Source organism: Marmota flaviventris, chromosome 13 (genome assembly GCF_047511675.1).
Source record: "Marmota flaviventris isolate mMarFla1 chromosome 13, mMarFla1.hap1, whole genome shotgun sequence".
Classification (NCBI taxonomy): Eukaryota; Metazoa; Chordata; class Mammalia; order Rodentia; family Sciuridae; genus Marmota; species Marmota flaviventris.
The window spans coordinates 41,824,644-41,842,269 of record NC_092510.1 but is presented as its reverse complement, the minus strand read 5'-3'; the positions used below and the strand labels follow the sequence as shown (position 1 = coordinate 41,842,269).

Genomic DNA, 17,626 nt, shown 5'->3' with positions numbered 1-17,626 from the left:
AACTTCCTAAGCATTTCAGCAAAGAAAAGAAGAAGGAAGGAAGGAAATAAACCAGAGCTATACCCCAAGAACAGTATCAAAAAGTAAAACAAAAATATAATTGGAATACCAGATGGAAAAGAAATAGAAGGAACAGAAGAAACTTTTTAAGTAACAATGACCAAGAACTTTCCAAAATTAATGCCAGACAAACCATAGATCTAAAGATAAATCTATATTGGATTAGGACTTCAATACCCTTAAGTCAGTAATAGATCCAACTAAACAACACAAAAAATTCTACATACGTAACTAAACATCATATTTAAACTATGAAAAACCAAAGGAAAAAAGAAAAATTTAATACATGGGACAATAATAACTCTTGTTATAATGTATTTTAATCATAAGAAGTATAGTCATTTGAAGGGGGCTTAAATTAGTTTAAATTATATTATAAACTTCAGGGCAACCACTTAAAAGCTTTTTGAAAAATAATTGATAAACTGAAAGAAGAGATAAAATGCAATCATATAAAATGTTCAGTTAAATCAAGAAAAAGCAGAAGAAGCTGCAAAAATACATAAAGAAGAAATTTGATGAATAGAAAACAATTCCAAACATGGTAAATATTACTTCACGTTCAGTGTGAATGGTCTAAGTATACCAAGTAAAATATGGCTATTATCCAAGTGAAGAAAAAAACACAAGACCCAGCTATATGTCATCTACTGGAAACCACCTTAAAGATGAAGAATTTATTAAGTTAAAAATAAAGAAATGAAATGAGATACCATGCTAACAACAAGCAAAAGAAAGCTGGAGGCCTATAGTAATTTCATACAAAACACTTAAGAAGGAAGATTATTAGGGTTAAAGAAGGGCTTTTCATAATAATAAAGGAGCTAATTCTCTATTTAGAATAGTAATCCTAAATGTCAATGCATCTAACAAGAAAATGTAAAAATATATGGGACAAAAACTGATAGAACTGAAAGATAAATCTATTTTATTGGATTAGGACTTCAATACCCTTAAGTCAGTAATAGATCAAGCAAGCTGGAATAAATAACTTGAATAGTCCCGTATCTATTAAAGGAGATTAATTTTTATTTTTTTTTTAACTGAGAAGCTATTGAATTTCTTGAGTGTTTATTTTAAAAATTATTTTAAAAATTATTATCAATTCAGTCTAATTCATAATTAACTCCATTCTGGTTTTAAAAACAGGACTCATTCATCTATGAAAAAAAGGATAAAGAAGAAAGAGAAAAATCCACTTCAAATGCTCAATCATTTCCATTGCTTAAGGGCTTGCTATATGGACTCTTTATCCTATGCCAGTTTTGCATTTATGGTTTTTTTTTAAATTTATTATTGTTGGTTATTCAAAACATTACATAGTTCTTGATATATCATATTTCACCCTTTGATTAAGTGGGTTATGAGCTCCCATTTTTACCCCATATACAGATTGCAGAATCACATCAGTTACACATCCATTGATTTACATATTGCCATACTAGTGTCTGTTGTGTTCTGCTGCCTTTCCTATCCTCTACTATCCCCCCTCCCCTCCCCTCCCCTCCCCTTTTCTCTCTCTGCCCCCTCTACTGTCATTCATTTGTCCCCCTTGTATTATTTTTCCCTTTCCCCTCACTTCCTCTTGTATGTACTTTTGTATAACCCTGAGGGTCTCCTTCCATTTCCATGCAATTTCCCTTCTCTCTCCCTTTCCCTCCCACCTCTCATCCCTGTTTAATGTTAATCTTCTTCTCATGCTCTTCAACCCTACTCTGTTCTTAGTTACTCTCCTTATATCAAAGAAGACATTTGGCATTTGTTTTTTAGGGATTGGCTAGCTTCACTTAGCATAATCTGCTCTAATGCCATCCATTTCCCTGTAAATTCTATGATTTTGTCATTTTTTTAATGCAGAGTAATACTCCATTGTGTATAAATGCCACATTTTTTTTTTATCCATTCGTCTATTGAAGGGCATCTAGGTTGGTTCCACAGTCTTGCTATTGTGAATTGTGCTGCTATGAACATCGATGTAGCAGTGTCCCTGTAGCATGCTCTTTTTAGGTCTTTAGGGAATAGACCGAGAAGGGGAATAGCTGGGTCAAATGGTGGCTCCATTCCCAGCTTTCCAAGAAATCTCCATACTGCTTTCCAAATTGGCTGCACCAATTTGCAGTCCCACCAGCAATGTACAAGTGTACCCTTTTCCCCACATCCTCGCCAGCACTTGTTGTTGTTTGACTTCATAATGGCTGCCAATCTTACTGGAGTGAGATGGTATCTTAGGGTGGTTTTGATTTGCATTTCTCTGACTGCTAGAGATGGTGAGCATTTTTTCATGTACTTGTTGATTGATTGTATGTCCTCCTCTGAGAAGTGTCTGTTCAGGTCCTTGGCCCATTTGTTGATTGGGTTGTTTGTTATTTTATTGTCTAATTTTTTGAGTTCTTTGTATACTCTGGATATTAGGGCTCTATCTGAAGTGTGAGGAGTAAAGATTTGTTCCCAGGATGTAGGCTCCCTATTTACCTCTCTTATTGTTTCTTTTGCTGAGAAAAAACTTTTTAGTTTGAGTAAGTCCCATTTGTTGATTCTAGTTATTAACTTTTGTGCTATGGGTGTCCTATTGAGGAATTTGGAGCCCGACCCCACAGTATGTAGATCGTAGCCAACTTTTTCTTCTATCAGACGGCGTGTCTCTGATTTGATATCAAGCTCCTTGATCCATTTTGAATTCACTTTTGTGCATGGTGAGAGAAAGGGATTCTGTGGTGAGCCGTTCCTATAGACCGTGGCCGCCATTAGAAGATGGCGCCGGCTTCCACTGTGGCCTGTGATAAACAACTCCTTTTTTGGAGAGTTGGCACGTAATCCCTTATCACCCTATGAGAAAGCTCCACGTGGCAGCTTTGCATTGGGGCTTGAGATGCTTTATTAAGGCTGGGAGGGGCATCCAAGAGGAAGAAGAAGAAATATCAAGGGCCTGAATAAACTGCTGAAAGAAGATTCCTGAGTTGCGTCTTCCTTGCGGGCAAGGGGTCGCGACAAGTGGTGCCGAAACCCGGGAACCAGAACTTTCAGCAGTCAGGGGTGGTGCACGGGTTAGTCCCAGGTAAGTGGGATCCGCGACCAAAGCGGGGTTAGTCCCAGGTGAGTGGGATCCGCGACCAAAGCGGGGTTAGTCCCTAGTAAGTGGGACCCGCGACCAAAGCGGGGCAGCTCCTCTGTAAAGAAAGAGAGAGCATTACATTTTATTGCAGCTGCACTGTGTACTTTCGCTTTTGTTTTCTGTGTTTCTTTTGTTGTGTCATTTCGCTTTTGTTTTTTGTGCTTCTTTTGTTGTTGTGATGACAGGGACGCTCCCCTGTAAAAGGAAGAGAGCGGGGACTTTTGTACTTTCACTTTCTTTATAGCTCTAAAAACATTATGGGTGTTGCTTCTTCAAGCCCAATTTTGTTGGCCCTAGATGGGTTGTTACATTCAAAAGGACTTAAGATAAAGCAGAGTACTTTGCAGATGTTTTTAAGAGAAGCTGATATAGCGGCTCCTTGGTTTGCTTTTTCAGGGAGTCTTACGGTTCCCAGCTGGGACAAATTAGGGAAAGATCTAGATTTTGCTTGTGAGCAAGGCACCTTAGAGGGTGGTGTTATACCACTTTGGAAGTTAGTTAGAGGATGTATAACAGATGGTAAATGCCAAGAGGCTGTGTGTGAGGGTCAGGCTGTTCTTGAGCAACTACATGAGGAAAAATCTGAAGGGTCACATAGTGAAGTGGCAGAGAGTATCAAAAGTAACAGTAGTGAGAAGGCAAAAGAGCCTGAAGATAAAAATAGGAGAAGGCTCTACCCAGACTTGACCGAATTCAGAACGCCTGAGAACACAAGCGACTCAGAGAGTTCTGAGGACCTTGATATATTGTTACAACAACTACATAAGATAAAAATGAAAAAGAAGAAAAAGGAGACACAAGGTGCGCATGCCTACTGTAAGAAGGGGGAGGGAGCTAATATCGGTCAACAAAACTCTGAGGAGGAGGAGGTAGAATATCTAGAAGAAGATATGGTGCCGAGTGCCCCACCTCCGTATGTGGGGGGGAGCCAAGGTTCCGGGAGATCTTTTCATGCACAAGTTTGGAGGACAGTTAATACAGATATGGGACTTGCATACCCTGTATTTCAGGACAATAACAGGGGAAGATATCATGAGCCTTTAGACTTTAAGATAATTAAAACCTTGGCAGAATCTGTCCGCACTTATGGCATAGATGCCGCTTTCACTCTCACTCAGGTGGAGGGACTTACTAGATTTTGCATGACTCCTTCAGATTGGGCTAGTCTAGTCCGCGCTTGTGTTTCCCCAGGGAAATACTTGGATTGGAGAGCATTTATGTTAGAGGGTGCAGTAGAGCAAGCTGCCCAAAATCATGCAGCGGGACGCCCTGCCTGGGATAAGGATATGCTTTTGGGACAAGGCAGGTTTGCTAATCAACAAACAGGATACCCCCCTGAGGTATATGAACAGATTAATAACATTTGTATCCGTGCATGGAAATCCCTTCCAAATAGAGGAGAAGTGTCTGGCAATTTGACAAAAATTATACAAGGCCCCACAGAACCTTTCTCAGACTTTGTTGCTAGGATGGTGGACGCCGCAGGAAAAATCTTTGGTGACCCTGATAGAGCAATGCCCTTGATTAAACAACTTGTCTTTGAGCAATGTACTAAAGAATGTAAAGCAGCTATTACTCCTTATAAAAACAAAGGCATAGAGGCCTGGATGAAAGTCTGTAGGGAAATAGGTGGGCCGTTACCTAATGCAGGCCTTGCTGCTGCTGTCCTTCAATTATCACATAAATCCAGCCCTGTTGCCGGAAAGTGTTTTGGGTGCAGTGCTCCTACAAATTAGCTCAGGGAAAGACCAGGGCTCAGGAGAAGTGACAAATACTTCTGGGCTTAATATAACCACTTTGGCCATTACTTCCCAGGCGCTAATTCCGTTGGCTCCTTCTAATGAGACCTCTAATGCCACTCATTTTAAGGCTTCTCCTTATTGCACCCCTGAGTATGGCTTCCCCCCAATATTCACGCCTTGCCAAGATCATTCTTGGGAGAAACATCAGGTCGCTAAAGGTTTCTCTCTTTCCCCCTCTCTCAAAAGATATTTGTATAATTCTTCCAGCAATGCTTCCTCTGTAGGAACAGGTTGGTCCTGGTTTCAATGGTTGATTTCCAATGAAAAGGGAGCCACAGCTGATATCTCCGCTTTGGCTCAATTACGAGGAGTCCAAAGTTGGCTGTTTTATGTTTCTGGCAGTACCCAAGACTCGGAGCGAGGTAGGAGGCTTAAAATTTTTGCAAATAATTCACAATTATCTAATGCTACATTACCCTCTGCAGCAGTCTGTCTCCAATCTCCGTTCCTGTTTCTTTTGGCTAATGTTACATTACAGGGGATGCTTAATTGTTCTAATGTTACTTGCTACTTGTCTGAGTGTTGGAATGGCTCCTGGACTATGGCAGTGATTATGAAAATTCCAACCTTTGTCCCGATCCCGGTTACTGCGGATCCAGAATCTTTTCCTATTGTTGAATTGATTAGAGCCCGTAGAGATTTTGGAATTACGGCAGCTATAGTGACAGCTGTGGCAGTGTCTGCTGCTGCAGCGGTTACGGCCGGAGTGGCCATGGCCAGTCAAGTACAAACTGCTGCCACCATTAATCAAGTTGTTCAACAAACTTCCACTATACTTGAATCCCAAAATACAATTAATCAACATATTTTGTCAGGGATTTTAGCTGCCAACCAAAGAATAGATTTACTCCAAACTCAGGTAGAAGAATTGGCTGACTTGGTGCTTTTGGGTTGTGTTGACCAACGTGCACATTTATGTATAACCTCTGTCAGATTTTATGATTCCAGAAATGCCTCCCGCATCATCGGAGAGTATCTATCCGGAACCTGGTCCATGGAAGCAGAAAACTTGATCCAGTCTCAACTAACTCAGATTGCTGTTTTGAACAGTACCCATGCCGATCCCGTGACTTTGGGTCGATTCACCGATTGGATATCTTCTGCTTTTTCCTTCTTCAAAGAGTGGGTGGGGGTAGGCATTTTGGGGGCAATGTGTTGCTTCGGTGTTGTACTTTGTTTGTGGCTTCTCTGTCGCCTTAAAGCTCGCCATGCGCAAGAGAAAGCTATGATTGTACAGGCTCTTGCGGCCTTAGAAAATGGCATTTCTCCACAAATCTGGCTTGCACATCTTAAACAGTGATTTTCTGGGCATGGCCATTGCACCCCAAGTTAATTTCACATTGCACTGGGATTGGCGTGCCCTCTTTCCTATGCTCTCCCAGTGCTGAATAGCCCTTGCACTCTGCAGGTCTTGTTACCATTGCACGCAGATGGGTTTCAGGACTGGTCTTTCTTCTCGGCTACAGACTCTTTACCTTCCTCTGGGGCTTAGGGATTGTGTTGCCAACTTAAATTTTGTCATCATTACCAGGCTACCTGTGTTATCCTACTTCTCATCGTCGTCACGATGCAGGATGCGAGGCAAGGCACTGCACTTGAGTGATCCCTCAACGGACCTCAAGGAAAGCATGTCCTATTGCATGCGGGTTTGACGTCCACGCCCCGCCCTACGAAAAAAGGAGTCGGCTGATATGGGATCAGGTCTGGGGAAGGCGCCTCCTTAGGACTGAACCATACATTGCAGCCACTTCTGCACAGTGGGATAGGACCTCTACTTTCGCCTGCATTGTTTTATAAAACAGAAGGGGGAACTGTGGTGAGCCGTTCCTATAGACCGTGGCCGCCATTAGAAGATGGCGCCGGCTTCCACTGTGGCCTGTGATAAACAACTCCTTTTTTGGAGAGTTGGCACGTAATCCCTTATCACCCTATGAGAAAGCTCCACGTGGCAGCTTTGCATTGGGGCTTGAGATGCTTTATTAAGGCTGGGAGGGGCATCCAAGAGGAAGAAGAAGAAATATCAAGGGCCTGAATAAACTGCTGAAAGAAGATTCCTGAGTTGCGTCTTCCTTGCGGGCAAGTGGTCGCGACAGGATTCAGTTTCATTTTGTTGCATATGGATTTCCAGTTTTCCCAGCACCATTTGTTGAAGATGCTATCCTTCCTCCATTGCATGCTTTTAGCCCCTTTATCAAATATAAGATAGTTGTAGTTTTGTGGATTGGTTTCTGTGTCCTCTATTCTGTACCATTGGTCCACCTGCCTGTTTTGGTACCAGTACCATGCTGTTTTTGTTACTATTGCTCTGTAGTATAGTTTGAAGTCTGGTATCGCTATACCGCCTGATTCACACTTCCTGCTTAGCGTTGTTTTTGCTATTCTGGGTCTTTTATTTTTCCATATGAATTTCATGATTGCTTTCTCTATTTCTACAAGAAATGCCGTTGGGATTTTGATTGGCATTGCATTAAACCTATAGAGAACTTTTGGTAATATCGCCATTTTGATGATGTTAGTTCTGCCTATCCATGAACAGGGTATATTTTTCCATCTTCTAAGATCTTCTTCTATTTCTCTCTTTAGGGTTCTGTAGTTTTCATTGTATAAGTCTTTCACCTCTTTTGTTAGGTTGATTCCCAAGTATTTTATTTTTTTTGAAGATATTGTGAATGGAGTGGTTGTCCTCATTTCCATTTCAGAGGATTTGTCGCTGATATACAGGAATGCCTTTGATTTTTGCGTGTTGATTTTATATCCTGCCACTTTGCTGAATTCATTTATTAGCTCTAATAGTTTCTTTGTAGACCCTTTTGGGTCTGCTAGGTATAGAATCATGTCATCTGCAAATAGTGATAATTTAAGTTCTTCTTTTCCTATTTTGATGCCTTTAATTTCTTTCATCTGTCTAATTGCTCTGGCCAGTGTTTCGAGAACTATGTTGAACAGAAGTGGTGAGAAAGAGCATCCCTGTCTTGTTCCAGATTTTAGAGGGAATGATCATATGGTTCGAGATGATCATATGGTTCTTATTTTTAAGTCTATTGATGTGGTGAATAACATTTATTGATTTCCGTATATTGAACCAGCCTTGCATCCCAGGGATGAATCCTACTTGATCATGGTGCACAATTTTTTTGATATGTTTTTGTATCCGATTCGCCAGAATTTTATTGAGGATTTTTGCATCTAGGTTCATTAGAGATATTGGTCTGTAGTTTTCTTTCTTTGAAGTGTCTTTGTCTGGTTTAGGTATCAGGGTGATGTTGGCCTCATATAATGAATTTGGAAGTTCTCCCTCTTTTTCTATTTCCTGAAGTAGCTTGAAAAGTATTGGTATTAGTTCCTCTTTAAAGGTTTTGTAAAACTCTGCTGTATACCCATCCGGTCCTGGGCTTTTCATAGTTGGTAGTCTTTTGATGGTTTCTTCTATTTCCTCAATTGATATTGGTCTGTTTAGGTTGTCTATATCTTCCTGACTCAATCTGGGCAGATCATATGACTTAAGAAATTTATCTATGCCTTCACTATCTTCTAATTTATTGGAGTATAAGGATTCAAAATAATTTTTGATTATCTTCTGTATTTCTGAAGTGTCTGTTGTGATATTGCCTTTTTCATCCCGTATGCTAGTAATTTGAGTTCTCTCTCTTCTTCTCTTCGCTAGCATGGCTAAGGGTCTGTCGATTTTGTTTATTTTTTCAAAGAACCAACTTTTAGTTTTGTCAATTTTTTCAATTGTTTCTTTTGTTTCAATTTCATTAATTTCAGCTCTGATTTTAATTATTTCTTGCCTTCTACTTCTTTTGCTGTTGTTTTGCTCTTCTTTTTCTAGGATTTTGAGATGAAGTATGAGATCATTTATTTGTTGGTTTTTTCTTTTTTTAAGGAATGAACTCCAAGCAATGAATTTTCCTCTTAGAACTGCTTTCAATGTGTCCCATAGATTCCGATATGTTGTGTCTGTGTTTTCATTAATCTCTAAGAATTTTTTAATTTCCTCCTTGATGTCTTCTATAACCCATTGATCATTCAATAACCTATTGTTCATTCTCCAAGTGATGTTTGCTTTTTCCTTCCTTCTTTTATCATTGATTTTCAGTTTCATTCCATTATGATCAGATAAGATGCATGGTATTATCTCTACTCCTTTATATTGTCTAAGAGTTGCCCTGTGACATAATATGTGATCTATTTTTGAGAAGGATCCATGTGCTGCTGAGAAAAAAGTGTAACTGCTTGATGTTGGGTAGTATATTCTATATATGTCAATTAAGTCTAGGTTATTAATTGTGTTATTGAGTTCTATAGTTTCCTTATTCAACTTTTGTTTGGAAGATCTGTCCAGTGGTGATAGCGGTGTGTTGAAGTCTCCCATGATTATTGTATGGTGGTCTATTAGACTCTTGAACTTGAGAAGAGTTTGTTTGATGAACATAGCTGCACCATTGTTAGGGGCATATATATTTATGATTGTTATGTCTTGTTGGTGTATGGTTCCCTTGAGCAGTATGTAGTGTCCCTCTTTATCCCTTTTGATTAACTTGGGCTTGAAATCTATTTTATTTGATATGAGTATGGACACACCTGCTTGTTTCCGAAGTCCATATGAGTGATATGATTTTTCCCAACCTTTCACCTTCAGCCTATGTATGTCTTTTCCTATCAAATGCGTCTCCTGTAGGCAGCATATTGTTGGGTCTTGTTTTGTGATCCATTCTACTAGCCTGTGTCTCTTAATTGGTGAGTTTAAGCCATTAACATTTAGGGTTATTATTGAGATATGGGTTGTTCTTCCAGCCATATTTGTTTATTTATGTTACTAAACATGGTTTGTTTTCCTCTTTGATTATTATTCCCCCCTTTACTGTCCTACCTCCCACTGTTGGTTTTCCTTGTTATTTTCCATTTCCTCCTCCTGTAATGTTTTGCCGAGGATGTTTTGAAGAGATGGTTTTCTAGCTGCAAATTCTTTAAACTTTTGTTTATCGTGGAAGGTTTTAATTTCATCTTCCATCCTGAAGCTTAATTTCGCTGGATACACAATTCTTGGTTGGAACCCATTTTCTTTCAGTGTTTGAAATATGTTATTCCAGGATCTTCTAGCTTTCAGAGTCTGTGTTGAAAGGTCAGCTGTTATCCTGATTGGCTTACCCCTAAATGTAATCTGCTTCCTTTCTCTTGTAGCTTTTAAAATTCTCTCCTTATTCTGTATGTTGGGCATCTTCATTATAATGTGTCTAGGTGTGGATCTCTTATGATTTTGCACATTTGGCGTCCTGTAGGCTTCTAGGATTTGGGATTCTGTCTCATTCTTCAGGTCTGGGAAGTTTTCTCGTATTATTTCATTGAATAGATTGTTCATTCCTTTGGTTTGAAACTCTGTCCCTTCCTGTATCCCAGTGACTCTTAAATTTGGTCTCTTGATGTTATCCCATATTTCTTGGATGTTCTGCTCATGGTTTCTTAACAGTCTTGCTGAGCTGTCTATGTTCTTTTCAAGTTGAAATACTTTATCTTCATTGTCTGATGTTCTATCTTCTAAGTGTTCTACTCTGCTGGTAGTATTCTCAATTGAGTTTTTAAGTTGGTTTATTGCTTCCTGCATTTCTAGGATTTCTGTTTGTTTGTTTTTTATAACCTCTATCTCCCTGTATAGTTGATCTTTTGCTTCTTGGATTTGTTTATGTAATTCATTGTTGAAGTGATCTTTCATTGTCTGATTTTGCTGTCTGATGTCTTCCTTGAGACTCCAGATCATCTGAAGCATGTATATCCTGAATTCTTTATCTGACATTCCATCTGCTGCAGCTATTACCTCTTCTAACGTTGAGTTGACCTGCATTGTTTGTGGTCCTTTCTTTCCTTGTCTCTTCATACTGTTTGCGTTTCTTTCTGCTTGGTGAAATTTTGTGCTATTGAATTTTCCCCCTATATATTTATATTGGTCTTGTATAGTTGCAAAGTCTCCCTCGCAGGTGCGGGCGGCGGCTCTGCCCCTCCTCCAATTGGGGCAATGTGCCTACCACGCCGGCAGGCCGCTGGGCCTGTTCTGCCGGTCAGTAGCAGGTCCGCCTACCTTGCAGGCGCGGGCGGCGGCTCTGTCCCTCTGCGGGCCGCTAGGCTTGTTCTGTTGGTGGTCACAGTTCTGCCTACTTTGCAGGCGCAGGCAGCGGCACTGCCCCTCTGCAGGCCTCTGGGGCTGTTCTGCCGGTGGTTCGCAGGTCTGCCTACCTTGCAGGCGCGGGGGGGGCGGCGGCTCTACCCTTCCGCAGGCCACTGGGCCTGTTCTGTTTGTCGGTTGCAGGTCTGGCCTGTTCTGTTGGTGGTCACAGTTCTGCCTACCTTGCAGGCGCTGGGGGTGGGGGGCGGCTCTGCCTCTCAGCAGGCCGCTGAGCCTGTTCTGCCGGTGGGTCGCAGGCCCGCCTACCTTGCCGGTGTGGTTGGCAGCTGTGCCCCTCCGCGGGCCACTGGGCCTTTTCCGTTGGTGGTCACAGTTCCGCCTACCTGGCAGGCGCGGGGGGTGGGGGGCGGCTCTGCCCCTCAGCAGGCCGCTGGGCCTGTTCTGTGGGTGGTCACAGTTCCATCTACCTTCAGGAGATTAATTTTTAATTATTTAATTTTTTTGAAAAGGAAAGCACAAGGTCCAAGATGGTTCACTAGTAAATTCTCCCAGACATATAAGGAAAAAAAATAATACTAATTCTCTACAATTTCTTTCTAGAAAATAGTATGGAAAGGAACACTTTTTAATAAAATCTATGAGACAAGTATTATATTAATATCAAAACTAGATATAGACATTGAACAAAAGGAAAACTATAAGCAAATATATCTCATAAACATAGATGCAAGAATCTTCAACAAAATACTAGCACATCAACCCCAAAATGCTTGGAAATTATATACCAATACTAAACGGAACTTATTTCAAGTATGCAAGAGTGTTTCAATATTGAAAACTAGCCAGTTTAATACACCATAGTGACAGGCTAAAGAAAAAAAAACCATCATATCAATTGGTGAAAAACAGAAAGAGATAGAAATGAGTGGCTAGAGCGACCCTGAGGGGGCGGTTGGCAGGAAAAGCTTAGAACAGCTGCCGGAGGTGACGGAGCAGCAGCCCCACCGGGTGCGCTGGAAGACGAACCTTCCAGCTCCAGACAACCTGAGCCCAGGTTCCCACAGCTCAGTACAGCCATGAGTGTGGAGGTGAAAGTGACAGGGCAGAACCAGGAGCAATTTTTGCTCCTGGCCAAGTCGGCCAAAGGGGCAGCGCTGGCCACACTCATCCACCAGGTGCTGGAGGCCCCTGGTGTCTACGTGTTTGGGGAACTGCTGGATATGCCCAATGTTAGAGAGCTGGCTGAAAGTGACTTTGCTTCCACATTCCGGCTGCTCACAGTATTTGCTTATGGAACATATACCGACTACTTAGCTGAAGCCAGGAATCTTCCTCCACTCACTGAAGCTCAGAAGAATAAACTTCGACACCTCTCAGTTGTCACCCTGGCTGCTAAAGTCAAGTGCATCCCATATGCAGTGTTGCTAGAAGCCCTTGCTCTGCTTAATGTGAGGCAGCTAGAAGACCTGGTGATTGAGGCTGTATATGCTGATGTGCTTCGAGGCTCACTGGATCAACGCAATCAGCGTCTAGAGGTTGACTACAGCATTGGACCGGACATCCAGCGCCAAGACCTTAGTGCCATTGCCCAAACCCTGCAGGAGTGGTGTGTGGGCTGTGAGGTTGTGCTGTCAGGTATCGAAGAGCAAGCGAGCCGTGCCAACCAGCACAAGGAGCAGCAGCTGGGCCTAAAGCAGTAGATTGAAAGTGAGGTTGCCAACCTTAAAAAAACCATTAAAGTTACAACAGCAGCAGCTGCTGCAGCCACATCTCAGGACCCCGAGCAACACCTGACTGAACTGAGGAACCCAGCTCCAGGCACCAACCAGCGCCAGCCCAGCAAGAAGGCCTCAAAAGGGAAGGGGCTCGGAGGCAGTGCCAAGATTTGGTCCAAGTCGAACTGAAGGGATTCATTATTTCTTTCCTGGGGATATGGGGCCCCAGCTGCCTGTCTACCTGCCCCTTAGGAATCCTCAGAGAGCCTTCCTGTGCCCCTGGCCAGCTGATAATCCTAGTTCATGACCTTTCACCTCCTGCACCCCAAAGCATAGATTACATCTTTTCTAGGGAAGAGGCCAGTACAGGTCATATTTTTATTGGTACTTTTTGCTCTACATGATTTTCCCATGTGTTTTGTTGTTCCTTCTCCCTGTCATGCTCTCCTCTCTATTTCTTTAATAATTCAGCATCTGTCCCTGTTTATTACTTCTGTCATTGAGTAGGTGGGTAGTCCTGAAGGTTGCTCAGTCTCCAGCATAAGCCTCGGGTGTTCCTTCTACCACCCTTTCCCTGCATGTCAAATACCTGATTCCTACTCCCTACCCGTGCCTATTGGCTAGCATCTGAAGAGTGAGGGCCCTACCAGAATTCTTACCGTGAGAATTCTGGGAGCCAGTCTGCCATTCTGAGAGTGACTGGACACTTTCATTCTAGAGTCCCAGCACACTACAGTTTGCTTTCCCCCATCTTCCCCTTGGATCCTGGGAATGCTGCTGCTTCAATGATTCTAGAGCCTAAGAAGGACAGCTGTTGAGATGTTGAGAAATGGTTCTTTCTTAGCTCTGACCATCTTGGGAAGCCCAATGGCAATCCTGGAAAGATTTATATCTCCTTTTGGAGTTTGGTGGGGAAGGGAATATAGATTGTATTTTTTAAAAAAGTATATATGCATATATCTATCTATAACAGAACAGAAATAAATATAAGAAGTCTATCTACAAACATGCCCAGAAAAAAAAAAAGAAAAGAAAAACAGAAAGAATATTTTGACAAAATTCAACACCCATTTGTGACCACCCCCCCCCCGAACTAAGAATAGAGTGGACTTTCTCAACTTGTTAAAGAATATCTGTGAAAAACCTATAACTAGAATCATAGTTAATGGTAAGAGAAATGGATGCTTTCATCTTTTTTTTTTTCATCCAAAAGTTCACCATATATTGTTTCTCAGAGTTAATATTTGTAAAACGTTAATCCATACATGACATATGAATAATAGAATTTTATACAAATGGCATTATACTGTGATATTTTTATTAAAAATATATGTTTGAATTTTATTTTTAAATCTTTTATATATATATATATATATTTTTTTTTTAATTTTTTATTGTTGGTTGTTCAAAACATTACATAGTTCTTGATCTGATGTGATTCTGCAATCTGTATATGGGGTAAAAATGGGAGCTCATAACCCACTTGAATCAAAGTGTGAAATATGATATATCAAGAACTATGTAATGCTTTCATCTTAATCAGGAGCAAAACAGTAGTGGTCATATATTACCACTCATATTTGGCAGCATACTGGAAGTCTGAACTTGTGCAATAAGGAAATTAAAAGTACACAGATTAGAAAGAAAGAGCAGAAAAAGGTGCAGAAATATATACACACATGGGTTATCTATGTGGAAAACCTACATGAAAAGAATTGACAAAAACTTCAGAAGGAGGAAGATTATTAGGGTTAAAGAAAGGCCTTTCATAATGATAAAGGAGCTAATTATCTATTTAGGATAGCAATCCTAAATGTCAATACATCTAACAAGAAAATGTAAAAATATATAAAACAAAAACTGATAGAACTGAAACAAACAGAAACAGAAATAAATTGAATGACTAACATTACCTAATATCAAGATTTCCTGTAAATTATAGTAATCATAATAGCATGCTATTGAGGAAAGCATAGACAGATAGATCAGTGGAACAAATAGAAAATCCAGAAATAATGTCATACATATATGATCAAATGATTTTTGACAAAGGCACAAAGTCACTAAATGGAAAAAGGATAGTCTTATCAACAAATGGTGTTGAAAATGGTGACAACTCAATGTTCATATACGGAAAAATGAACACAGACACAGGCCTTATACCCACACAAATATTAACTAAAAAGAGATCTAAGATCTAAATGCACAACAATAAAACTTCTAAAAGAAAACACAGGAGAAAATTTATGTCACCTTTGGTTTGTTGGTGAATTTTTAGATACAACAAAAAAGCATAATCCATGAAAGTTAGACTTTATTAGAAGTAAAAACTTCATTTCTACAAAAGGCACTGTTAAGAGAGTGAAAATGTAAGCTATATATTAGGAGAATTTGCAGTTTATGTATTCAATGAGGACTTGTATCCAAAATGTACAAAGATCACTTAAAATTCAATAATAAGCAAACAACCCAATTTAAAAATACAAAAAATCTGAATAAACACTTCATAAATGAAGAGATAGGTAGATGACAAGGATATAAAGATGCTCAACATTATTTATCTTTAAAGAGATGCAAAATAAAACAACAATCAGATATCACTACATACCCATTAAAATAGCTAAAATATGGCACACTGACACCACCAAATGCTAAAGGGGATGTGAAAAGAAGAAAATCATTTATTACTGGTGGGAATGCAAAATGATAAAGCCATTTTTGCAGACAATTTAGCAGTTTCTGACAAAATTACATATTCTTACAACATAGCTCAGCCCTTTTATTTCTAGATACTTACTCAAAGTGATATGAAAACTTACATTCACACAAAAACCTGCACATAAATGTGCTGGGAGCCATTAGCCAAGTAGGTATGACAATTTCCTTGCCAGCGTACCCCATGTTGCTGACATGTTGCAGCGACATTGAATGTAGGTGACCTTGCTCAAGGACCAAGGCAGATTAGGGTGTTCCCGGTTTTAAGATAATCATGTTTAGGGCGTTCCCAGTTTAGGTTCCAGGTTTAAGGTTTAAGATTATTCCTGCTGGGAATAGGGCGTATCCTGCTGCCTGAGTTCCCCTTGAGTTCTCATGGGATTCAGACAGTATATTTTTGGAGATAGAAGCCCAGTGGAGGTAAATTTGGGCAGAGAACGTGGATTTGGGCAGAGAACGTGGATTTCCCCAGAACGTGATTGTAGACGGCTGGTGTGAGTTCGGGAATAAAGACTTGCTGTTTGAATCTACAAGCTGTGTGGTGGCTCGTGATTGTGTGCCCAGCCAGACTGCGGCATTTGTGCCCAGCCAGACTGTGGCATTTGGCGGCTCGTACGGGGAACTTCTGAAGCTTGGAGGTAAGTGAAATTGCTCGCCCCTGAGGAAGAGCGAAAGAATGGGTGACCAATTCAAAAAACAATGTGTTATTGTTTTGATTTATCTTGTTTTTGTTTCAAGCTGCCTATCCCTAGAAATTTCTCAGGCAAACTGGAAAAAATGGTTGACTAAAGGTTTGAAGTTTGTCGGCCCTGAGGAAGAGAAAATTGATACAATGATTTTTTATTCCGTTTTTGTTTCATTCAGTTTCGGCTTTGTTTTGTGCTATCTTATTGGGTTGCGTTATCTTTATAGTAGATTAGAAATAAGTAAAAAACAAACCGAAAAGATGTTAAGTAAATTGTTAGAGGTTCAGACCATGGAGAAAGACATTTTAGATCAAACAAAAGAGAAGGTCTCTCGAGCTAGTCAGACAGAGGAAGAAAATTTAAAGGAAAAGGGGTTGTTAGGAAAAAGGCCACAACAGGAGGCTGTTACTAACTCCGTTTTATCACAAGAGGGCGTAATTGAACCAACAGCCCCACCGATGGAGACAGCTGAGTGGCCCTCGAACCCTGTAGTTGATAAATGGGATCCTGAGACAGGACCTCAAAGATTAGCATGCCCTGTACTTGAACAGGCAGGAGGGCAGCGAATTCACTGTGCATTAGATTTTAAAACAGTGAAGCAGTTAAAGGAGGCTGTAACAACCTATGGTCCCCAAGCTCCCTTCACGGTAAGCATGGTTGAGTCCATTACTAACTTGGACATGACGCCAGCAGATTGGGCTAGCATGTGTAAATCTGTACTAAATGGAGGACAATATTTGTTATGGAAGGTTGCCAATGAGGAATTTTGCACGGAGACAGCTAGGCGAAATGCAGCAGCCGGTTACCCTCAAAGAAATCTAGATATGTTGTTAGGAAAAGGACCTTATGAGGGTCAACGGCAACAAATTGAATATGATCCTGCTATATATGCACAAATTGCTGCAGACGCAGTTAGGGCATGGAAGACTTTACAAGGACATGGAGATTTACAAGGTCAGCTATCTAAGGTAATACAGAGAGCTAATGAACCTTACGCTGACTTTGTAGATAGGCTAATTCAAACGGCTGCCAAAATTTTTGGGGATACAGAACAAGCAATGCCATTAATAAAACAACTGGCTTATGACCAAGCAAATCGTTGCTGCAGAGAGGTTATTAGACCATGGAGACATGAAGATTTAAACACATATATTAAATTATGTAGAGATATTAATGAACAAGGGCAAGTCTTGGCAGCTGCAGTACAACAGGCTTTAGATGCCAGGCCAAAAACATGCTATGATTGTGAACAAACAGGACATTTTAAAAGGAATTGCCCCATAGGAGGAGGGTTTAACAAAAGTAGGTATCAAAGGAATAGAATACCGGGTATTTGCCCACGATGCCGTAGAGGGAGACATTGGGCTAATGAATGCCGTTCTCAAACCACCATAGAAGGTACTCCCTTATCAAAA

The 17,626-nt window shown here is 40.6% G+C and overlaps 1 protein-coding gene and 1 pseudogene across 4 annotated transcripts in view; one reads left to right on the top strand and one right to left on the bottom strand.

Moving 5' to 3' along the window:
• The window catches only part of Il33 (interleukin 33), a 201,441-nt gene that overhangs the window by 113,861 nt on the left and 69,954 nt on the right, over positions 1–17,626 (bottom strand). The gene's annotated exons all lie outside the window — the stretch shown is intronic.
• LOC114098869 (COP9 signalosome complex subunit 7a pseudogene) lies at positions 12,117–13,162 on the top strand (annotated as a pseudogene).